A 24,658-nucleotide genomic window follows, 5' to 3' on the forward strand; every position below is an offset into this window, starting at 1 on the left:
CAACCACCACCAAGGGAAAACAGCGACAAGTATAATGGAGTGCAACAAAGAGAAACCTAACCATAATTCCACACCACAATTCACCAACTCCTGGAATCAGCATTCAAAAGTCAAATATGTAAATATAATACCCAATGATCATTCTGATACCAGATACCAGCTTACCAGTGCCTAAATACACCAGCCTCCATTTCCAGTGACAAAAACCATTCCTGATAGACTACCTTTTATGCTTCTCCTATGGCTCTTGTTTTTCATCAGATTCCCTTTGCAGTATATGATGCAATTAACCACTCTTGAATTAAACCTCTCCCTTTACTTGATTTATCTGACAAAATCCTCTCCTGGTTCTCTTCTGACCTCTCAGTTTTCTTTACTCATTTTTCTCTGCCTGTCCCTTAAATATGGATAGTTAATGACTATAAAACCAAAAGCACAGTAACAAAAGAAGAAGTAAATTAGATGTCACCAAAATTTTAAGCTTTTGTGCTTCAAAGGACAACTTAACACTTCAACAAAGTGAAAAGACAACCCATAGAATGGGAGAAAATGTTTCTAAATCACATATATGATAAGGGATTTGTCTCTAGAATATATAAAGAACTCTTACAATTCAATAATAGAAAAACAAATAACCCAATTAAAAATTGGGCAAAGGATCTGAATAAACAAATCTCCAAAAAAGATATACTAGGGCCGGCCCCGTGGCTTAGCCGTTAAGCATGCGCGCTCCGCTACTGGCAGCCCAGGTTCGGATCCCAGGCGCGCACCAATGTACCGCTTCTCCGGCCACGCTGAGGCCGTGTCCCACATACAGCAACTAGAAGGATGTGCAACTATGACATACAACTATCTACTGGGGCTTTGGGGGGAAAAAAAGGAGAAAAAAAAAAAGGACAAAAAAGATATACTAATGGCCAATAAGTACATGAAAAGATGCTCAATATCATTAGCCATCAGGGAAATGCAAATCAAAACCACAAGGAGAAGTCAGCAAAACGGAAAAGTAGGGAGCTCCAATTTCTCTCACCCAAGAGAAACATCAAAAAACAAGCAGTAACTGTCAGAACCAACTTTGCTAAAATTATGGAAAACAGTTAAAGGTTTACAACAACCAAGCAAATACTGATTCAAGATAAAGACAATTTCAAAACCATAGGCAAGCTTTGTGGTGTTTTTACACTCCTTAGCCCCATCCCTTACCAGGCACAGTGGCAGCCTTAATCTGCATTCCCAGTGTGGGACCTGGGTCCCTCGTTCCAGAAAGAGCAGAACAGACCTTATTCACAGATTAGTATGTATGTCTGCTCTAACCTGTCTGGGGGCTACCTGATGCAAGGTGCTCATCTCTGTTTCACGTAACTCAGAACTCAGGCTAGAAAAGCAGCAGTCATTTGAAAACACAGCAAGCAGAACTAACAACATAAAGAAGCCCAGGACAAAAGATTACTGTCTAAACAAATAACAGATCACTAAGGCATAGGAGCAAAAGCTGGGGAGAATTTCTTTGACAAATTAATAAGAGTACAGAGGGGAATTTAGAAGACAACATACATGCCCACAGCAAGAAGCGTGCTCAGAAAAGACCTGAGAAATCTCTAAGCTTCTACTTTGGACTGATCACTGGGCTCAGTGCAAGCCTGGCTAAGTGCTGAAGGATTGTCCCGGCACAGAGCCAATCTACAAAGACCAGGAGAGGTATTCTTCTATTTGTTTAGCATTTTTTTGTTTTTGTTTTAGCTCCTGGCATTCAAGGCAATCTCTGTCAAAGCACCAGCTGAACACAAGCTAAGGAACAGAGAAAATTTACCGACCAAACATGACAAGGAATAAAGTCTTTGAAAAAATGGTTTGGGAAAATCACTAAACCAAATGGACTATTACAGCCTTCGACAATCAAAAAAACATCAAACCCTGAGAAAGAGGATGACTAGGATTTACAAAGTAATCACATTGTAACATTCATATGTCCAGCTGTCAACAAAAAAATCACAAGGCATAGAAAGAAATAGGAAAATACGGCCCATTCAAAAGAAAATAAATTGACAGGAATGTCCCTGAGGAAGTCCAGACACCATACCTACTAGACAAAGGCTTTAAAACAACAGTCTTAAATATGCTCAAAAAGCTTAAAGAAAACATGAAAAAGAACAAAAACAAATCAGAAAAGTGATGTATAAACAAAATTAAAGTATCAATAAACAGATAGAAACTATAAAAAGGAGCCAAACAGAAATTCTGAAACTGAAAAGCACAACTGCAATGAAAAAAAATCACTAGAGTGTCTCAAGGGCAATTTTAGCAGCAGAAGAAGAATCAGTGAACTTGAAGACAGGACATTTGAATTTATTGAGTTCTGAGAGGCAGAGAGAAAAAAAGAATGAAGAAAAGTGAACATAGCCTATGGGACCTGATGGGACACCATCAAGCCGACCAACATAGGCAATATGGGGGTCCCAAGGGGAGAAGAGAGATGAAAAGGGACAGAAAACATTTGAAGAGGTCAAAAAGCTTCCCAAGTTAGACGAAAGCCATGAATCTACAATTCCAAGAAGCTCAGTGAACAACTGGGTAGGATAAACTCTGAGGATAAACTCTGAGACCCATTATAATCAAACTGCTAAAACCCAAAGACAAAGAGACTCCTGAAAGCAGCATGAGAGGTGATTTGTCATGTACAGGGAATCCTCAATGAGATTAACAGCCAATTTCTCATCAGAAACCATGGAGGCCTGAAGGCAGTGGGATGACATGTTTAAGTACTGACAGAAAAAACCTTCATTTTATGTGTCAACTTGACTGGGCCACAGGGTGCCCAGACATTAGGCCAAACATTATTCTGGATGTATCTGTGAGGGGGCTTCTGTCTGAGGTTAACATTTGAATTGGTAGACTGAGTAAAGCAGACTGCCCTCCATAATGTGGGTAAGCCTCATCCAGCCAATTGAAGACCTAAACAGAACTAAGAAGGGACTCCTCCTGCCTGACTGCCTTGAGCTGGGACTTCGGTATTTCCCTGCTTTTGGACTCAAACTAAAATATTGGCTCTTCTCAGATCTCCAGCTTGCCAACTTTCAGACTAGAACTTACACCATTGGCTCTCCTGGTTCTCAGGCCTTCAGACTCAGACTGGTACTACACCATTTGCTCTCTTGGGTCTTCAGCGTGCCGACTGCCAACTCTTGGGACTTCTCAGCCTCCATAATCACGCGAGCCAATTCCTTACAGTAAATTGACCACTAAATAAATAAATATATACACATACACACACACATGCACACACACCCCCTATTAGTTCTGTTTCTCTGGAAAATCCTGCCTAATACAACTGTCAACCAAGAATTCTATATCTGGCAAAACTGTCCTTTAAAAATAAGGGAGAAATTAACACATTCCCAGATAAACAAAAGCTAACAAAGTTTATTACCACTAGACCTGTCCTACAAGTAATGCTAAAGGGAATCCTTAAGTCTAAGTGAAAAACTAGAAAGTAACTCAAAGCCATATGAAGAGATAAAGATCTCCAGTGAAGGTAAACACATGGGCAAATATAAAGGCCACTATTATTGTATTTTTGATTTGTAATCTCATTTTTATTTCCTATAAGATTTAAAAGACAAATACATTAAAAAATGTATAAATCTGTGTTACTGATATACAATGTATAAAGATGTAATTTGTGACAAAACAACATAAAGGGTGGAAAAACAGAGGTGTTAACAGCAGCAGAGATTTGTATGCTATTGCAGTTAAGTTGGTATCAATTTGAACCAGACTGTTATAAATTTAGGATGTTAACAGTCATCCTCATGGTAACCAGAAAGAAAATATCTCAAAATATACACAAAAAGAAATAAGGAGAGAATCAAAACAGTTCACTACAAAAATCAGTTAAACACAAAAAAAGATAGTAATGGAGGAAATGAGGGGCAAAAAAGGTATAAGACATACAGAAAACAAAATGGCAGAAGCACTTCCTTATCAGTAATTAACTATAAATGGAGAACATTCAACAGAACTGAAGAATAAAAAGTTCTACAATAATAGTTGGAGACTTCAATCCCCTACTTTCAATAATGTTTAGAACATCTAGGAAGAAGATCAAGAAGAAAACAGAGGATGTGAACAACACCATAAACCAACTAGACCTAACAGGCATTTACAGAACATTAAACAGAATAGCAGAATACACCTTCATCTCAGGTGCACATGGAACATTCTCCAGAAAAGACCATATGCTATGCCACAAAACAAGTCTCAATAATTTAAAAAGACTAAAATCATACAAAATATCTTTTCTGACCACAATGGAACAAAGTTATACATCAATAACAGAAGGAAATTTCATAAATATGTAGAAATTAATACAGTCTTAAACAGTCAATCAGTAAAGGAAGAAATCACAAGGGAAATCAGAAATTAAGAGATGAATGGAAACAAAACCACAACATATCAAAATTTATGAGATGCAGTGAGGGCAGTGCTCAGATGGATATTTAGAGCTGTAAACGCCTACATGAAAAAGAAGAATGATCTCAAATCAATAACCTAACTTTAAACCTCAAGGACTGAGAAAAACAAGAGCAAACTAAACCCAAAGCTTTCAGAAGGAAAGAAATGATAAAGATCAGAGATAAATAAAATAAATACGATAGAGAATCAACAAAACCAAAAGTTGTTCTTTGAGACCATCAATAAAACTGACAAAACTTTAGCTAGAAAAAAAGAACAAAAAAAGGAGACAAATAACTAAAATCATAAATGAAAGTGGAAACATTACTACAGATCTTAGAGAAATAAAAAGGATTATAAGAAAATACTGTGAATAATTGTATGCCAACAAATTAAATAACCTAGATGAATGAACAAATTCCTAGAAACACAAATTACCTAAATTGACTCAAGAAAAAAGAGAAAAATCTCAATAATCTAAATACTAAAGAAATTGAATCAGTAATCAAAAACCTCCCAACAAATAAAAGTCCAGGACCAGATGGCTTCACTGGTGAATTATACCAAACATTTACAGAATTAACACCAATTCTTTTCAAACTCTTCCAAAAAATTAAAGACAAGGGAATACTTCCTAACTCATTCTATTAAGCCAGCATTACCCTGATAGCAAGCACAAAGGCATCACACAAAAAGAAAACTACAGACCAGTATCTCTTGTGAATATAAATGCAAAAATCCTCAACAAAGTTCTAGCAAACTGAATCCAAGAGCATAATAAAGGGATTATACACCATAATCAAGTGAGATTTATCCCAGGAATTCAAGGATGATTCAACATAAGACAATCAGTCAATGTAATACATATTAACAGAATGAAGGGGAAAGAACCAAACAATCATATCAGAAAATATATTTAACAATATCCAAACCACCCTTTCATGATAAAAACACTTAAAAACTAGAATTGAAGGGAACTTCCTCAACATGATAAAGGGCACTTATAAAAAATCCACAGCTAACAGCATAGTCAATGGGCAAAGACTGAACTATTTCCACCTAAGATCAGGAAAAAGACTACGATGCCCATTTTTACTACTGCAATTCAGCAATGTACTGGAAGTTCTAGTCAGAGCAACTAGACAAGAAAAAAATAAAAGCCATCCAAATGGGAAAGAAAGAAGTAAAACCATCTCTATTCACCAGTGAAATGATCCTATATATAAAACAAAATCCCAAAGACTCCTCAAGAAAGCCACTAGTGCTAACAAAAAATTTCAGCGAAGTTGCAGGGTACAAGAGCAAAACAAAAAAGTCAGTAGCATTCCTATATACCTGCAATGAATGACCCAAAAAGGAAATTAAGAAAGTTATTCCATTTACAAAAGCATCTAAAAGAATAAAATACCTAGAAATAAATTTAGCCAAGGAGGAGAAATATTTATACACTGAAAATTACAAAAGATTGCTGAAAGAAATTAAAAGTCAACCTTAATGGAAAGACATTCCATGTTCATGGGTAGGAAAACAATATTGTTAAGATGTCAATACCACCCAAAGTGATCTACAGATTCAATGAAATCCCTACCTAAATTCCAACAGCCTTTTTTTTTGGCAGAAATGGTAAAGCCTATGGCTAAGCTGTACAGTTTATTCTGGAGGTGATGAAAATATTCTAAAATTGATTTTAGTGATAATTGTACAACTCTGTGAATATCTTAAGCCAATGAACTATACATTCTAAATAAATAGTTTGTTTGCCATGTGAATTTTATCTCAATAAAGCTGTTAAAATATATAGTTCCCTCTCACTCGCTAATATTCTCCCTTTACTCTTTTCATGGGTCTCATCTCCTGAAATGTATTCAATTATAAACTTGTTTAGCTGATATCCCCTAAATCTTTCTCAGCAGCCCTGACCTTTCTCCTAACCTCCAGACCTGAATTTCCCCACTTTCTGCTACATGCATGACAGAAGGAGTCATGTCAGTCACAAAGTTCAAATTCATTTTCCCAGCTCAACACACTTTGTCTCGGCTAACAGGTCCTAGTCTCTCAACCCAGTAACTCTGGTATGTCTCCCTCACCACCTATTCCATCTTTCACATTCAGTCAGTTGCCAATTTTGGTCAGTTTCTACCTCCATAAGATCTTTCTTTCTTTTCCTTTCTTTTTTTTGTTTTTTATTGCAAATCCTCCTCCTTTTTCTTTTTTTTTTGCCCCGCTTTTCTCCCCAAAGCCCCAGTAGATAGTTGTATGTCACAGCTGCACATCCTTCCAGTTGCTGTCTGTGGGACGCCACCTCAGCATGGCCGGACAAGCGGTGTGTCGGTGCGCGCCCGGGATCCGAACGCAGGCCGCCAGTAGTGGAGCACGCGCACTTAACCACTAAGCCATAGGGCCGGCCCCTCTTTTCCTTTCAATTAATAGTCATTATCTCAAAACAGCACAATTTCTCTTCCTTCAATTCCTCTTCTCTTCAATATAGCATTATATTCCCAAATACAGGTCAAGAAATTCACAATGTAATATGTACCATACTTTCCCCTTCTCAAAACCCTTCAGTAGCTTGCCACTCACTACAGAATAAAATTCCACTTCTCCACAGCTTGATTTTCAAAATCTCCTATAAAGTTGATTCAACCCACCCACCTAATGTCACTTCTTATGTCATTCTTGAGCCTTAAATGTCAGCCTCCCAAAAGCACTTGTCATTTCTTTAAGCACACGATGGCTTTCTCGCCAGGGTGCTTTTTCTTAAAACTTTCCCCACTTAAAAATAAATTCCTAATCCTCCAAGACCTATGTGCCTTTATTATTCTCTCAAAATACACTTTTCCTCAAGTCTAAGATGCCATCAAATTGTAAGACATCTGCCAATTTTAGAAATGTTAAAATTATGGAAAAAATACATGCTTTAGACACAATAAAATACAGTAAATATCTCCTTCCTCTAAATTCCCCCACTACAGTATATTTCTATTTAACTTATTTCTTAGGCCTTGTATTATGACTTAATGTCTGTTGACCCCCATTAGATTATAGGCTTCTTGAGGACAAAAATTCTGTCCTCCTCATCTATAATATAGTAGAAATCCTACTAGAGTTTGAGTAAGACAACCAGACTGGAGTGTGTAAAGAAAAAAAGAAAGAAATCAGCACTAACACCTATCTCACGTTTATTATCAGAATAAATTAGAGAATATACATTAAAATCAATGTGTAAAGTGGATCTTATTCAAATGCAGGATTTTGGTATTTTAAAAGATATATTTACTAAAATTAAATGTCACACTGCAAATCTGTCACTCTTCAATATCAGAAGCTACGTTAAGGAATACAGGAAATTTTTCCCAAGGAAATTTCTACAGGAAATTACTACATCCCATAACACTTCAGTAACACAGCAGTCACCTGGCTCCAAGAGAGCAAAGCAACTCCCCCGGCACTCCAGAGCATACTAGATCAGGATTAGTGAGTGGTTCCCATGCCTGCTTCTAGAGAGCAAGGTCTGTGACTTACTCCTGTATCTAGCCCTGCGTCAGTGATTCTTAAGGAGAACAAGTAACAGAATATCCAGAGAGGCATGTGTAATTTGAAAACAAAACAGCATTTTGTCCATTTCTTTGTTTTAAAAGTTATATTATTTATTTTGAATTTTCAAATAACATAAAAGAAGAGTATATCAAAGTGGGGCATGGATTGAGAAGTCACTAGGAAGCACTTAGATGAAATGAATGACTCTGAGACATAAAGACACCTCTGAGAGTTTATGCCCATCACTCCTGTCTTGCCTGGACTAGTGTAATATCCTCTTAATAGGTCTCCTACCTCTAGATGGCACCCTCCTAAACTCATCTTCCATACTTCCGGAAAAGTACAGTTAAAACCAAGTTATAATCAGGCCACTCCACTACATCTTCAGTAGCTCCCTATCTGGCCTCTGCCTGGCTCCCCAGTTCCATTTTATGAGCCAAACTTGATGCTCCAGGCAACAGTGATTGAAATTTCCTGCACATGCTTTAAGCTCTTTCAGGTTTTGAGCCTTTGCACAAGCTTCTCCTTCCAGTGGCATCCCTTCCACCTCTCTTTACCAGTTCTGATCAGTCCTTTCCAGCTCAGTTCAAGTTTCCCAACTCCTGAGAGCGTTCCATAATCTACAAGACTAGGTTAATGGCTCCTCCCGAGTGCCTACAAAAACACGTCCCCATCTGTAACTTACCACACATTCTATTGAAATTTAAAAATTAAAAGCATCCTTTAAAAAAAATCTCTTCCAGGGGCCGGCCCGGTGGTGCAGTGGTTAAGTGCACACGCTCCGCTTCAGTGGCCGAGGGTTTGTAGGTTCAGATCCCAGGCGCGCACCAACGCGTTTGTCAAGCCATGCTGTGGCGGCATCCCATATAAAGTAGAGGAAGACGGGCATGGATGTGAGTCCAGGGCCAACCTTCCTCAGCAAAAAGAGGAGGATTGGCATCGATGTTAGCTCAGGGCTGGTCTTCCTCACCAAAAAAAAAAAAAAAAAAAAAAATCTCTTCCAGTAGACTGTGAGTACCACAAAACCAAGAACCAAGCGTTTTCAACTTTGGAGCTCCTTTACCTAATAAAGTGCCACTCAGTAAATGTTTTAACTGAACTGAAATGCTAATCTTAATATTGGTTTTTAAGAAATTATCTTTCCATTGTCCAAAAAAAAAAGAACTGAGAGGTTTTTTGTTCTTTAGTTTTTGTTGTTTGTTTTTGTTTTTTTAGCAAAGTCTTCTTAATAGCTGATGCTGCACCGGTACACAGGTACATTGATGAATATTACAAACTAGCAACACAGTTGCTGAGCTAGCCAACTAAATAAATGCTTTCAGATCCATTTCCCAGACTTACTCGTGCTGCTCTGTATCACAGGCAACTGCATTGTCCAAGCAATTTTGTCTTGTGGCTTCCAGGAAGATTCGGCCAGTGGGGAGGCACTGATGAGTGATGGAAGGCAGAAAAGGGAGGAGCCAGAGTATTTCTCCTCCACGCTCCCCACTTCCTGACACATCCTTGGCAGAAGCTTTGTCTCTTCCATAACTCCAGTTCCCTCCAGACAGTCCTGCCCTCTGGTGTCTCAGCTCCCATCATGAAGCCCAGCTATGGCTCTAGCACTCCCACACAGCCTGGCTTCTGTACTCTGGTAATACCAGCTTTTCTCATATTCCCCCAAGCCCTAATGGTATCACAGAGGCTTCCAGATGTTGTTAATATCTGGTTTTGTCTCACAGTCCCATTTGGCTTCTCAGCAATTACCTGTGCAACCACCTCCTGGTTTAACTTTCCTCTATTGAAAGACCTATTGTGGTCACTATTTTCTGGATAGATCCTGACTGATTCTGTTTTTAAATATCATTTAAAATAGAATGTATCGAATAGTGTAACACATCAGCATACTACAGCATAAAAACTTGTAATCTTGAAGAAAGCTTATTACACCAAAATATTCTGAATACAGTTATGGGGGGTCAGATGGGGGGTAGAGAGAGGGAGAGAGGGAGGGAGGGAGAGGGAACCACGCATTAAATTCTGAAAAGTAAAAATAAAGAATCTAACATTTTATTCATACCAAAGTGTTCCTCACTGGAATGAAGTCTTTGCTCAGACGCAATGTTTGCCTGAATTAAGTCAATCACTTATAACAAAAATGTCACTTTTTAAAAATTTATTTAGTAGAGGGTAAAATTGGAAGGATTATGGGAGTTGGAGTCACTGCAGGCCAAGACATCTGTTGGGAGGGAAAAAAATGTTCAAGACCTCCTGTCAGTGACTTATCATTCAAATCCACAAAATTCAGTCCCTTTTTCAAGACAAATCCAACTAGACTAATCAGCTAAAAGATATACCTTTAACCATTAATCTTATTTCATACATTTTTTTAAACATCATAAAATGTTAGAGTTGAAAAGCATTGCTTCAAACATAATAAGGGCACAATGTGTAAATAATTCAGTGTTAACAACTGATTATTACAGGACTTAACTCTCCTTTCATGTAATTATTATATGAAATTCCTTAAATAGAGCTAGTCTAATAGAATAATTCAGTACTCACTCACCATCCATAAAACATTTCAGGAAAGGAAACACTTTCAGAGCAGGGAGAACATCTATTATTTGTTTTCATTTTGTGAATAAACAGTATTTCTTAATCACCGAATTGGTTTATTCTTGATCTCCAGAGAAAAACAATATTAGATGACGATCCTCAAACTAAAGCAAAAGATCAATTTAAGATTTCAGACTTTGGAAGAATGAGATATGTAAAGAAAGGGGCTTGACGTAAATTAACAAGCATTTTCTGAGCAACTATGCACTGCCAGGCATTTTACGTAAATCATCTCATTTTACTTAAATTTCTATAAGGCAACATCACAATGAGGAAAGGAAACCCAAAAAGGTTACGTAGTTTTTCCAAGTTACCTAACCAGCAAACAACAGAAGTCAAATTTGAGTCTGGTCTTGCATGAGTCTAGAATTTGGTTCTCCCTTGCTTTCTCTGGAACAGTATTCTCTGTGGGTAATTTCAAGCTAAAAACGGAGAATTTAAAAAAAAAAAGCCTAAAATGACTGGACAATCTCTAGCTAGTATTTTAAATTGTATTTAATCTTATCAAACCTTCACACATCTTTAACATAATACTTGTATAAACATCAAGAGAGCTTTACTTAGCATCTACGTGTCAAGTTCTGCAAATAAAGAGATTACAAGAAGGACCCACCTCAAAAAGCCTGTAATTACCAACGAATTAATAAACATTTCTCACTGATACAAAAGCCCTAAAATCAGATCAGCATCTCCAAGCCACCATCCAACCTACTCCCTTCACTTTGTACATGACTCATCCTTACATGCTGATAGAACAGCCTTGTCAGATCTTCTTGGTTAGTTATTCTTCCAAGTTGTCTGATTAATGTCTGAAAACTCAGTGAAATCTGAGTTATTACCCTAGCCCCTTTGTGCAAATTTTGACGTTTGCTTTCTAGTCGCTATGTGGTCACCAATATTCTCCATACTACTACTTTTTAAAAAATGGCCACTCCACTGAAGGAATACATTTTACATTACAACTCGGTACACATACACATTATATTAACTAAAACAAAAATTTCATGATAACCACATTTACACTCACTGTGCACACTGCACTTGATATTTTCTAAGTTTTTTTTAATGCTGGAAGCAACCCGCTCAAGATCTCACAAACGACTCACATGCAATTAGAAGAACACCGCTCTAGAACCCAACCCCATGAAGGAAGTGCTGACAGGAGTGCTTTCCTTCTTCTTCCCCTCCATACTGAAAGAGGAAAAAGTTAACGAGAAAAGAAAAGGAGAAGGTGAAAAGAAAAGGTGCCACATGCCCTTAAAAGTTTTCCCTAAAGTATGATGGTTCTTGGGGATTATTTTTATTAATGTACTTATATTTTATTATGGTAAAATATACCTAACATGAAATTTACCATTTTAACCATTTTTAACTGTACGACTCAGTAGCATTAAGTACATTCACAGTGTTGTACCGCCATCACTATTTATTTTCAGAATGTTTTCATCACCCCAAACAGAACCTATGTACCAATTAAACAATAACTCTCCAATCCTCCTCCCCCAGCTCCTAGCAACCTCGAATTGATTTTTATAACAATATTTTATAAACATATACAAAAGAAGTGAAAATAATGAATCCCTATAAACACATGACCCAGACTCAACAAATTATCAAAATTTGCTGTATGCATTTACTTGTCCCAAACTTTGTTATTTTACCCCTACTTACTCCGAAAATATAAAAACTACAGACTCTTTCTTACATAATCACAATGTCATTCTCACAGCTAACAATATTAACAATAATCCCTTGGTATCATCAAATATTGAAATTTTATAATCAACTTAATTATAAAAAGTATTTGTTTTCACCAAGTTTTCCATTAATCCTCTCAATACCGTAATGATTTCTGAATAATTTCTTGTGTAAGCTATTTTACAAAAGATAATTACTATTCAAGACCAAAAAGACTACAATGTTTTCAATGAAAGGTTTCCGCAGAATTCTACAGTACTCACCCACATTGGTAAGCCATTAAGGAGAGACTGTTGTTTTCCACTAAAAATCTAGAATGCTACTTAGTATGTCATAAATGGAATGTTTTCTCAGCAAAACATCACAAAAGTAACCTAGGAAAACCTGAAAGCATCATTATTTATCTTATATAAGGAATCATTAATAACTAGAAAAACCTATTTGTCTAGTGTTATTTTTAAAAATGGACTACTAGATGAACTTAAAAAAACTAGACCGCTTTTGTTTAATCTATCAGTGTTCTTAACAGTGTCGGAGAATGTGAAGATATGATCGTGTCTAAAAATCTCTTTGGTTCTGCAAAAAAGTCAAACTAGAGCACTGAAGAGATGCAGGAATAAACTCCAGCTAACAGACTATAGTAGAATTTCTATTCCCATGAGGAATGACTTTGATTCACACAGAGTTTGATACCATAAAACAACACTCATTTTCAAAATATAAAAGATTGGAAGAGATAAAAGACGAAACGGGCTCATTCAATTTTAACCTATAATTTTTCACATAGTACAACCACTAGTTAAAAAGAAATTACCAACTTGTGGAATATAAACAACCAAAGCTCAAAATATGAAATACAAAGTCAAATGTAAACAAGAAAAAAAATACCTACATGAGTTATATACACTGTCTTTTCTAATCCTATGTATTTCTACTAATGCAAAATATATCAAATTAGAAAGTATAATCTTAACATGCTTTAAAGTTTGTGATTACAAGGGATTACCTCCAAGATCAAAAGCAGCACTGCACAAACGCCAATATCACACGATCTACCCGCACAAAAATTTGCTGCTGCTCAATTTTTTGCATCACAAGTGTCTAACGTAAATCAAAAAAATTAACACACTTAAGATGTTCAGTAGGAAGTATTTGTGCATGTGTGCATTTAGATAAAGTCATGTCACTATTTTTACGCAAATCATTTTCAAATTATTTGACTGTCGATCCTGGAACTTCTTGAAAGACAAAAAACGCCTGTTGTTAGTAGTGTCTCTGAAACCTGAACAAACTCAAAAGCTGCAACTATAACATATTACTGTAACCAACATTCTAAAAATGATGTCAAGGTCCAAAAATAAAAACTTCTGAATTCTCTTCATTATTTAATTTTTAAATTTTGCTATGATAAGAAGAAGTGTGGTTTAAAAATGCAATCAGCTAATATATTCTACATTAACTATATCACTACTCAATGAGGGAAAATGTCTAGATGTTGAATCAAGAATAAAAAACTAGAAAATAATTTGCAAGGTGTACAATTCCATATCATAAAAGATTCTATTTCATGTCGACTATAAACAACAAAAAGCAGGGAAAGGAAAATCTCAGTCTAAATAATTTATAGAAAGTAGTATTCTCAATTTAAATAGCAATAATTAGAGTGCTCTTATCGATAGCTCTTACACTAAATTTTTGAAGGCCAATTAATTTATTTAACTTCTGAAAACTAAAGTATAAAGTTTGAAGTACATACTTGAAAACCATTGTTTGGACTGAATTCCCAAAATTTCAGTTTTATCATAAATTAACTGTCATCATGAATTTTAACCTCAGGAGACAGAAATAGTGTGTGTTTGTGCATGTGTGTGTTGTGGCTGGCAATCTTTTTAATTTTCTTAAGAAAGTTACTGATTTCATCCTGACTTCTTACCTGCCATGAAGAATGTGAAGCTGCCTAAACTGCAGGCAACATTCACAGCTGATCTTTGCAAAATTAACCACCATATCAACAGGTGAAGACACATTCTGACAATTTCTTAACTTCAAAAAAATACATCATTACTAAGAGTGTCCATGATCTTCAACATTAAAAGTTATGATCAATTCTTTTATATCATTTGTACAGTAACCAATTTCAAATTCCTTGCCAGATTCAATTGCCTCTTCTGTGTTACCCAGTAGTAACAATTAGTTAGGAATCTACCAAGAGCCACTGACTGTACTCACTGCTTTTTACAAACATTACTCTATTGCCCACCATACATCTGCCAGGTAGTCTTATCTCTTTTTTACTGATAAGAACACTAAGAATCAGAAGAGTTAAGTCACATGACCAAGACAATTACTAAGTGGTGGAGCCAGATTCTAATCCAGGTCCATCTTTAAGGTCTGTTTGCTCTTCTCACCATTCTAGACTCCCAGTTATGCTAACCTTGTTAATGGATTAAAAAACAACATCACCCACTATTTTCCAGAAACTTGTATTTGGGACTAGGACATGAGAATAAAGTCATTTCCAGGAGTTATTTTTGCAAATACCAAGATACAGTTTTCTCCAAATTCTTCTTCGTTTGACTTTTAATATTTCAAATATAAACATTAAAAATTACATCACTGATGGGGCCAGCCCAGTGGCGTAGTGGTTAAGTTTGCATGCTCCGTTTCAGCAGCCTAGGGTTTGCAGGTTTGGATCCTGGGGGCAGACCTATGCCCCACTTATTAAGCCATGCTGTGGCAGACGTCCCATATATAAAAAGTAAAGGAAGATGGGCATGGACGTTAGCCCAGGGCCAATCCTCCTCAGCAAGAGGAGGAGGATTGGCAACGGATATTAACTCAGGGCTAATCTTCCTCTCACACACAACAAATTACATCGATAGAGCAAGACTTAAAGGCATGCATTAGTCACCACAAAAGACTTCCTACAACACTGAATATTCTGAATAGAGCAAAGATCCAAAAGTCAGAGTAATATATTGGTAAAAGTATTGCCACACAGTATTTCTGTTTACTAAGTGTAAACACAACAATTTTCTAAGAATAAAATAACTACATGAAGCTCAGAATTGCTCAGCTACATTAGAATCCTTCATTCTAAATACTAGAAGCAACCAGAAAATATATCTCTCTACACGTTTCCTTTAAAATCAGAGAATATACAGTTCTGTCTGAAAATGGCATTATCTCCCGCTATTCTTGAAATGTATTTTAATTGGGTATAGAATAGTAAGCTGGCAATTTTTTCCCCGCACACTGAAATATCATCTCACTGTTTACCGGCTTCCACTTCTGCTCCTGAGCAGTCAGCTATCAGGGTGACTGTCACAGCTACTTCAAAGATAATCTGTCTTTTGTTCTCTGCCAACTGGCAAGATATTCTCTTTGTTACTGATGTTCTCCATGTTACTATGATACGTCTAGATGTACATTTCCTTTTAGCTATTCTGCTTATACTTCTCTGAACTTCTTAAATTCGTGGACTGGTGTTTTTTATCAGCTCTGAAAAATTCTCAACTATTATCTCTTTAAACATTGCTTCCTTTCCCATTATGTCTCCCTTCTACAATCAGAAAACTCAGGAAATACTGTTAGCCCTTCTCATTTTTATGTTCTATATATTGAAATCTCTCTCTTTTTACCCATTTCCTTGTCTTTCCATGCGACATTCTGGATAATTTCTTCTCTCATGTTCAGTTCATTAATTCTCTTTAGTTGTATTCAATCTACTGTTAACCACACCATTGGGTTTTTCATTAAAATTACTGTATTTTTTATTTCTAGAAGTTTTGTTCAGGTCTTTTAAAAATCTGCTAAGTTTCCTGTTCCTTTCAGTATTTTCTATCTTTTTGTAAACATAATAAACACTTGTATTATAATCTCTGATAATTCCAAAATCTGAAGTTTTTGAGAATTTACTTCTATCAGTTGTTTCTGCTACTTCTTACTCATGATGCCTTGTTTCTTTGTGTGGGCTTGGTTATATTTCACTGTGAGCTAATTCTTTGGAAAATTATTAGCAGGAATTTCCTGGGACCTAAGATGAAAATGTATTCTACCTGAGAGGACTTGCATTTGCTTCTGCAAATGCACCCAGCACCACTTCAAATTCACAACTTGAGGGGTTTTTTCCAACCACCCAGGTGACACTGAATTTGAGCTGCAAATTACGAAGAGGAAAGGCTCATGGTTATAAATTCTTCGGAATAGGTATTTTTTCAGGTCCAAGGTAACTCTTCTTGCAGCCTCCTGTGAGCAAGAGCATGGGAAGGTTTTAATCTTGGTTTACCCATACTCCATAGGTATAGCTCTTTGAAGTCCCAGTTCTATAGGGAAGAAATCTCCTATTAGACTCCCCTCCTTGGTCCTATTTGGGCTTTAATTTCTAAACCCTGTGCTTTGAGAGGCCTTCAAAACTAAAATAAAAGTTTCGTAGAACGGGACAAATGTCCTCAGAGGAGAAGCAGTTTTAGTATTCTGCTTACTTCTCTGAACCCTTGCTTTCATGTAGATTTTGGCCTGGTAATTTCTTACTGTTATGTCAGCTCTTGAGGAAAGAGAAATTTTTTCTAGCATTTCTAATTCTTTTCAGGGAATTACTTTGTCCATATAACCTACTGACCATACTATCCTGTTTTCAATTTTAAAATGTTTCATATTTTTATATTTCAATCACTAAAAGTTTCATTTTGTGGGAAAGTATAACACACAGCAAGGCACAATTCGTCTTTATTCAGCTTAATTCACTGGTAACTGTCTAGGATAGAGTTTTGCCAAATCGCAAAACAGATCAATTCCATTATATTATAAGACTGTTAAGAAATGGACAAGATTCTGAAATTAATTCCCCAAATAAAAATCTATATAGCTGCTATGGAATTTATTGGTCTACTGATTTTTTCCCCACCAGCAATATGCATAATGTACAAAAATTCTATATTTGAAACTACTGGAAGATTGGCTAGAATGGCAAAAAGATGACAAGGGAGAACTGAGTTCAATCTTGTTTCTGCCAAGAAACAAAATCGTAAAGATATGGAACTACATAAAAATTTAATAGTTCTTTATAAGAAGTTTAAAAAGGAACAGTCATGCACCACATAACAACATTTTAGTCAATGACGGACCATATATATACGATGGTGGTCCCATAAGATTAGCATCATATGGCCTAGGTGTGTAGTAGGCTATACCATCTAGGTTTGTGTAAGTACACTCTACAATGTTCGCACAACGACAAAATAGCCTAATAACACATTTCTAAGAACATATCCCCATGGTTAAACAACACATGACTATATAAGGAAAATTAAAAGACAAAGCTGGGAATATCTGCAATATATAACAGGCAAAGAGTTAAAATCTACAATATACAAAAAGCTCTTGAAAATCAGTAATAAAAAAAATAAAGATCCCCCAAAATGGATAAAGGACTTACACAGGCATTAAAGAAATAAGAAAAAAGAAATCCATCAATTTTTGCCAATAGGTTAAACAGAAGCAATGATTTACAATACCTTCTGGTAACAAGGTTATGGGCAAACGTAATTTATACCCTGCACTAAAAGATGGTGTATAAATTAATATTATCTTTCAATTAGGCAGTTTGGCAATAAGTATCAAAATCTAAATTATACATACCCTTTGATACAATAATCCCACTTCTAGAAATATACTTACAGTAATAACATCAGTGCACAAAGATTTATGAAAAATAAAATTAAAAAATAGAACACAAAACTGATTAAAATTAGGAGTTGCACAATTAAAACTTAAAAATTAAGAAAATATATGAATAATAACAGAAAAAGAAATATTGTTTAAGAAAGGTGGGACTAGAAGTTACTCTTCAAAATTTCACTTGATTTATACTTTAAATTTTTTTTAATTGATATATTAAAAAATATATATTAAAAAAAAACTCTGGTGGTCTAGCAGCTAAGATCTGGTGCTCTCACTGCCATGGCCTGGGTTCATTTCCCAGTCAGGGAACCACACCATCCATCTATTGGTTGTCATACCATGGCAGCTATGTGTTGCCATGATGCTGAAAGCTATGCCACTGGTATTTCAAATGCCAGGTTTCAAATGCCAGCAGGATCATCCTTGGTGGATAGGTTTCAGTGGAGCTTTCAGACTAAGACAGACTAGGAAGAAGGACCTGGCCACCCACTTCCGAAAAACTTGGCCATGAAAACCCTATAAATCGCAGCAGAGCATTGTCTGATATGGTGCTGGAAGAGGAGAGGATGACACAAAAAGACCGGGCAGGGTTCTGCTCTGCTGTCCACAGGGTCACTAGGAGACAGAATCGACTCAAAGGCACTAACAACAATCATGATTCTTGGGAGGTTAAAAGTACAGACAGGAATTAAGTCATTCAACAATTTTTGTAGTTTTATTTTTGTTTGTTTTTTAGGTCTGTGTAGTGGATTAAACATAGTCACAAGTTTTCTGTCACTTTCTCCATCAGGAGGTGGAGTTTAATTCTCCTCCCATTGAATCTGGGCTGACTGTTTAACCAATAGAATACAGGAGAAGTAATGCTCATCAGTTCCAAGCACAGCCTTTAAGAGGACTTACTGCTTCCTCTTTCTGCCTCTTAGAATGCTTGTTCTTGGGACACTCCCTCTCAGAACCCACCAGTCATACCCAGGCCACATGGAGAGGCCTCATGTAGGTGCTCTGATCAACAGCCCTAGTTGAGCTCCCAGACAGCAGCCTGTATCACCTGCCAGCCATGTGAGTGAGCCATTTTGGAAGCAGAAACTCTAACCTCTGATGAGCTGATACCAAATGAAACAGAGATAAATTACCCCTACCACGTGCTATACAAATTATAAAGTCATGAGTAAATAAATATTACTGTTGTCTTAAGCTACTAAGTTTTGGAGTGGTTTATCACACAGCAGTTAATAATTGGAACAGTCTCTTATTTACTCCTGCTATATTTTCAGTACCTGGAACAGTACTTGGTATAGCACATCTACTTTTTTTTTTTTTTTTTTTTTTTTGTGAGGAGATCAGCCCTGAGCTAACATCCGCCAATCCTCCTCTTTTTTTGCTGAGGAAGACGGCCCTGTAGCACATCTACTTTTAACGGGCACAAAACCAGAAGTATGAGGAAAGATGATGTACATGGCCTTGGTGCTAACAGAGCAGTCAAAAGTAGGACACAGACTATTAGGTAAAAAGACTATTATAATACATAATAAATGTTATGGAGTAGTACAGGGTATCTGGCTAAACAAGAAGGGTACAACACAGACTTAGTAGTGTAAGAAAGCTTCCTGGAGCAGTGGCACTTAAGCTGAGAACTCACAAGAGTCAGTAAGATCAAGAGATAGAAAGAATATTCCAGGCTAGAGGCAAGCAAAATCATAAACAGTTCCAAAAACTCAAAAATTTCAGTACTTTATAACGAAATCACAGAGTATAGGGGAGGCAGAAGAAGGAGACACAAGACTGAGAAACAGGTGACAGAAGAGTAGTGAAGGGTTTTAAGCCATAGAGTAAGAGAATCAGGTGAGAGCTTAAAAAGATCACCTGGCTACAGGGACACCAGTCAGAAAACCTTACAGAAACGGTCGAGAGATGGTGATCAAGAGATGGTAAATCTGGTAGATCAAGAGATAATAAACTAGAGTAGAAGTAGAGGGGATAAAGAGACAATGGATTCAAGAGGTAGAATCCCCAGAGCTTGATGCCTTCATGTGAGGATTTGGGAGAAGCGAGTAAAATGTGTCTGTCAGGTTTCTGGCTTGAACAACTAGAGAGATGGGTGGTGCGATCCACTGAGATAATAAACTTGGGAAGAGGAATAGGTTTTGAAGAGAAGATGGTAAGTTCAGTTGCAGAGATACTGAATTTGAGTTTTCTGTGGGCCATCCAAAAGTGGAGTTATCCAGTAGGCAATCAGACACACATGTCTAAAGCTCAGGAGGAAATCGGGGCTGGAGATCTAAGATAACAGACTCCTCATAAGTTTTTTCTCTTTGTAACACTAATCTCTCACTATCTCCTCTGTAGTCCTCAACCATTCAGTTACTACTCCACAATTCTCTGACAATTTGTCTTTACAAAGCTCTCTCTCTCTCATTGTGTTAATACTTCCAAAGCAGTGGTTTTATGTTAGAAGGAAATCCAAGTTTAATCAATGTTTTGCAATACCCTTTGCAAGACAGGATGCATGATGGCCACTGGTCAGGTGTTTTGCAGGTAGTTTTAGTGACAAGAAAGAAAGAAATCAGGGGGACTGATCAGGACTACTTCCCAGACTGAGAGAAAGCATCTGTAATCCTGATCAAAGGAGAAAGGAGGTAGGGGAGCTATTCTCTGAAGAAAGAACACAAGGCGTATCTGGAGAATAAATAGGAAGCCAGAAAATTATTCAAACGGCAGAGTTAGAGAAGTCCAGCAGGATAATAAGAAAGTAGAAAGCAGGGAAGAGAAAGAAGAGCTGACCTACCAGGCACCTCCCTGTCCCTACCTCTCCCATTCTGTCCTGGCTTCGCTGCCTCCCGGTTGATTTATCACTTCCCAATTGCTTCCATTGCACTCACTTCTGTAATTTTGACAATTACAGAATTTGGCTTGGAGAACTTAAGCAGACCACAGCAAGACCACTGCAGGACCGTAACTTGAAAAGAAAACTCAGCATAAGGAGTAGACAATTACACTTCCTGACCAGAAAAAGAAAAAAAGAAAATCATGATACTTGATATTGCAAATAAGCAAACAATGTTGCACTGTCTGATCTCTGCAGTCTGTCAGTCTTCTCTTTTAATCTCTGCCAAACCACACAGAAAAAATCTTCAAACTCTAAGGACACAAAAATGCAAAACCTCAGAGTAATTGCTTGGAGATGGAGCTAGACACACAATTATAAGGGAAACTGCAGGCACTTTAGGTACCAGAGAGCTGTGTATATTACTAGGAGTCTTTTGACAGAAAAGAATCACAAAACTTCTGAGCTAGAAGGATCCTTAGAGATTGTCTTAGTCAGTTCTAGCTGCTATAACAAAGTACTCGACCATAGGCAGCTTTTAAACAACAGAAATTTCTTTCTCACAGTTCTGGGGGATAACATCTGAGATCAGGGTGCCAGCATGGTTGAGTTCTCATTAAAGGTTCTCCTTCACATTGCAGACTGCCGACTTCTCATCGTATCTTCACATGCCAGAGAGAGGAAGCATGCTCTCTTATGACTCTTACAAGGGCACTAATCCCATTCACAGGGGCTCCACCTCATGACCTCATCTAATTCTAATTATTCCAAAAAAGTCTCACTGCCTAAGACCATCACATGGGGGGGAGAGGTTTCAAGACATGAATTTTGGGGGACTACATTCTGGCCATAACAGAGACTATCTGGTAGAGTGGTTTTCCAGATATTTTAAAATACTTTGCGAGATGAGTTTAGATCAATTCACAGTGACACCATATCAAAACACCATATTTCAAGTCAATGAAACTAAGAAAATCATTCCAGCACAGCTTCCACTGAGTGAAAATTAATCATGAAAATACCACTATGTAAAAATGGCTGGCTTCAGATGGTATGCTCATCTACCTGGAAAATGTTAAGAGAATCAACTGAAAAGCTGTTATAATAGATTCAGAAAGTGACTGGTTACAAAATAAATACACACACAAAAAATCAATAGCTCTTCTATTTACCAGCAATAGTCAGGTAGAAAAATTACACACATACACACACACGCACACATACACACACACATATATAAAGAGAAAAATCCCATTCACAATAATAAAAAATAAAATACAGTGGGACTGAACAGAAGATCAAATGATAAAACTTCTGATAATTTCTGATAAAACTTTTGATAACTTCTTGATAACCACAGAGAAAGAATAAATCATCCATTAAATAGTACTGAGAAACCTGGCTAATGAAAAGCTTAAAAATTTTTTTAACCCTCTACTAACTCTATACAACTAAACACGTTCTGGAATAACTGCAAACCCAAAATTTAAACTTTAAAATAAGAAAATATTTGAAAAATATCAATTAATAGCAATATAAACATAAGGTGGAAAAAGCGTAGGAGATACATAAAGGAAGAGCAAAATTTAACTACATAAAATGTTAAAACCTATAAGAAGGCAGGAGAAAGAGAGGAGGTATGAAGTCAATTATATGCAAATAAAGCTGTTGAAATAAAGATAAGATGATAATACCCAATAACGCCAAGTACGGGGCCTCTCAAACAGCTTTGCAATAAAGGATAAAGTGGTACAACCTTTCTGGTGGGCAATTTGGCCACGTGTATCAAACATGGGCAGATCTTTTGACTTAATTATCCCACTCACAACAATGAGTTGTTAAACATGTTAAAAACAGGCATATCTTTTGACCTAATAATTCCACTCACAATTTTTCCTAAATAAAGAACAATGCATAGGCACAAAGGGATAGCAGCTACCATAATATTCAGTCTTGCACTGTTTGTCATAAAGATTGGAAGGAAACCAGATGCCCAAGGATGGAGGACTACTTATAGCACATTCATACAATGAAATAGTATGGAGCTGCTAAAAATTATGTGGGAGAGTAACAACACTAGTGATATAAAATATTAAATGAAAAACAAATGCAGGCAAAAAAAATAGCATGAATCCACTTTTACTTAAAAAATAGGTATATCTACACAAATACATGTTTATTATTGTATATCCACAACACACATACATATATAAACATACAACACAAGATAAAGAAATTAAAATTAACCCCTCAACTGGTTAAGAGAAATGAACGTTGCAGAAGGGAGGGAATTTATCCCAAGCCTCCCTACACCACACACATCTACCTACCAAAATGAGCCTTCTTACCTCAAGAATCTTGGACTTTGTGAAGAAAAAGAAGCCGAGTTAAATGTAAGCAGTAGACAAAGACAGACATAGTGGTACCACCTGCCCATCTCCTATCAACTCCCCCTTCCCCGCCAAGCCCCACCAGGAATCCAGGGCAATCAATCCACTATCTCACCCCAGGATGGCAAGAGGCGTAATGTTAATAATTCCTCTTGGACTCCTACAAGGCAGCTACTGAGACACCTCCAAAGGTATCTGCTCTGGGCAACTCTTAAAGGGACTGACTCGGATCCCCACTGCTTATGGACAAAGAGAATGCCCGCCTCTGCAGCCAGGCCTGTAACTTGGGCTCAGTCTTCTTGCAGTGCTGTATCACCCCAATTCCATCAGAAGGTGAGTGCACCTCCCCAAGGTGGTTATATCAGAAATGGGGACTTACTTTTCACTGATCTAATTATTCTGAAGATCCACTATTTAGAAGTGGAGACCTAATTACTTTTGGTTCAACCTTTTTATCTTACTTAGGGATAAAATGTTTAGTAACACTAAGAGATAAAAACATTCCTGCTAACCAGCATTGATTACCCAGCTTTCTAAACTACGACTTCCAGTACAAATTTGACTTTTTTTTCCAGCCTCTTTCAAGGCAAAATAACCCTGAAGAGAACTTTAAGAAATTTTCAACAGTGCAGATAATTATTTTTGATCACTTATTTTTAAAAATTTCCACAATAGGCACTACTTTTTGTAATAGAAAAAAAAAACCTTTTTCTAATGGCAGGCTGAACTATCACTGTAATTATTAGACCTAAGATATGTACCCACAGCAGCATTTTCTTTAGACAGATATACCACAACTAGTCTGTCATAAATTATCAGATAAAACTATATCCAATCAATTTTAAAAAGTAACTCATTCTTCTAAATGTAGACTTCATGACCTATAACAAGGTAAAGCTAAGCATTCTTGTCAACACAAATTAATGAAAATTTGCAGTCATCTATAATGCCTATTTCAAATCTCTTAAGTCTATTTTGTTTCAAAAAAGTAATCCAATAACCACCTTTTCTAGGCAACTGAGTTAAGAAAAATAATAAATCTGCAATTACTAAATAATTTCACAGAGTCAGCCACAGATAGCACATGTGGCCCAGAACAATGACTGAATGATATTATCTTCAGACATTTTTCATCCAAACTAGTGGACATTTAATGAGCACCAACTACATGCCAGGCCCTATACTAGGTGCTAAAGATACAAAATGCTAACACACAGATCCCATACTCCAGTTCTCTATCTAGTCTAGGAGGCAGGCACTATGATGATGATTATTATAAAATATATATATATACACAGACCCCAATCTTTTATCTCCAATTCCAAAAATCCAAAAAGCTCTAAAAACTAAAAGTTGTTTTCTAAGCTGTCAACAAAACATGACCTAACTAATGTGAGCCTTTTTATAGTCTTTTTTATTCTACTTAGCGTGACTTGGTATAATTTTGCTGGGAAAATTAATGTGTATGATTATGGGG

The 24,658-nt window shown here is 36.7% G+C and overlaps 1 protein-coding gene across 2 annotated transcripts in view; it reads right to left on the reverse strand.

Moving 5' to 3' along the window:
* Nucleotides 1-24,658, reverse strand: part of TBC1D5 (TBC1 domain family member 5) — a 534,765-nt gene that overhangs the window by 504,878 nt on the left and 5,229 nt on the right. The gene's annotated exons all lie outside the window — the stretch shown is intronic.

This window comes from Diceros bicornis, chromosome 2, assembly GCF_020826845.1.
Source record: "Diceros bicornis minor isolate mBicDic1 chromosome 2, mDicBic1.mat.cur, whole genome shotgun sequence".
In the NCBI taxonomy this organism is placed as follows: domain Eukaryota; kingdom Metazoa; phylum Chordata; class Mammalia; order Perissodactyla; family Rhinocerotidae; genus Diceros; species Diceros bicornis.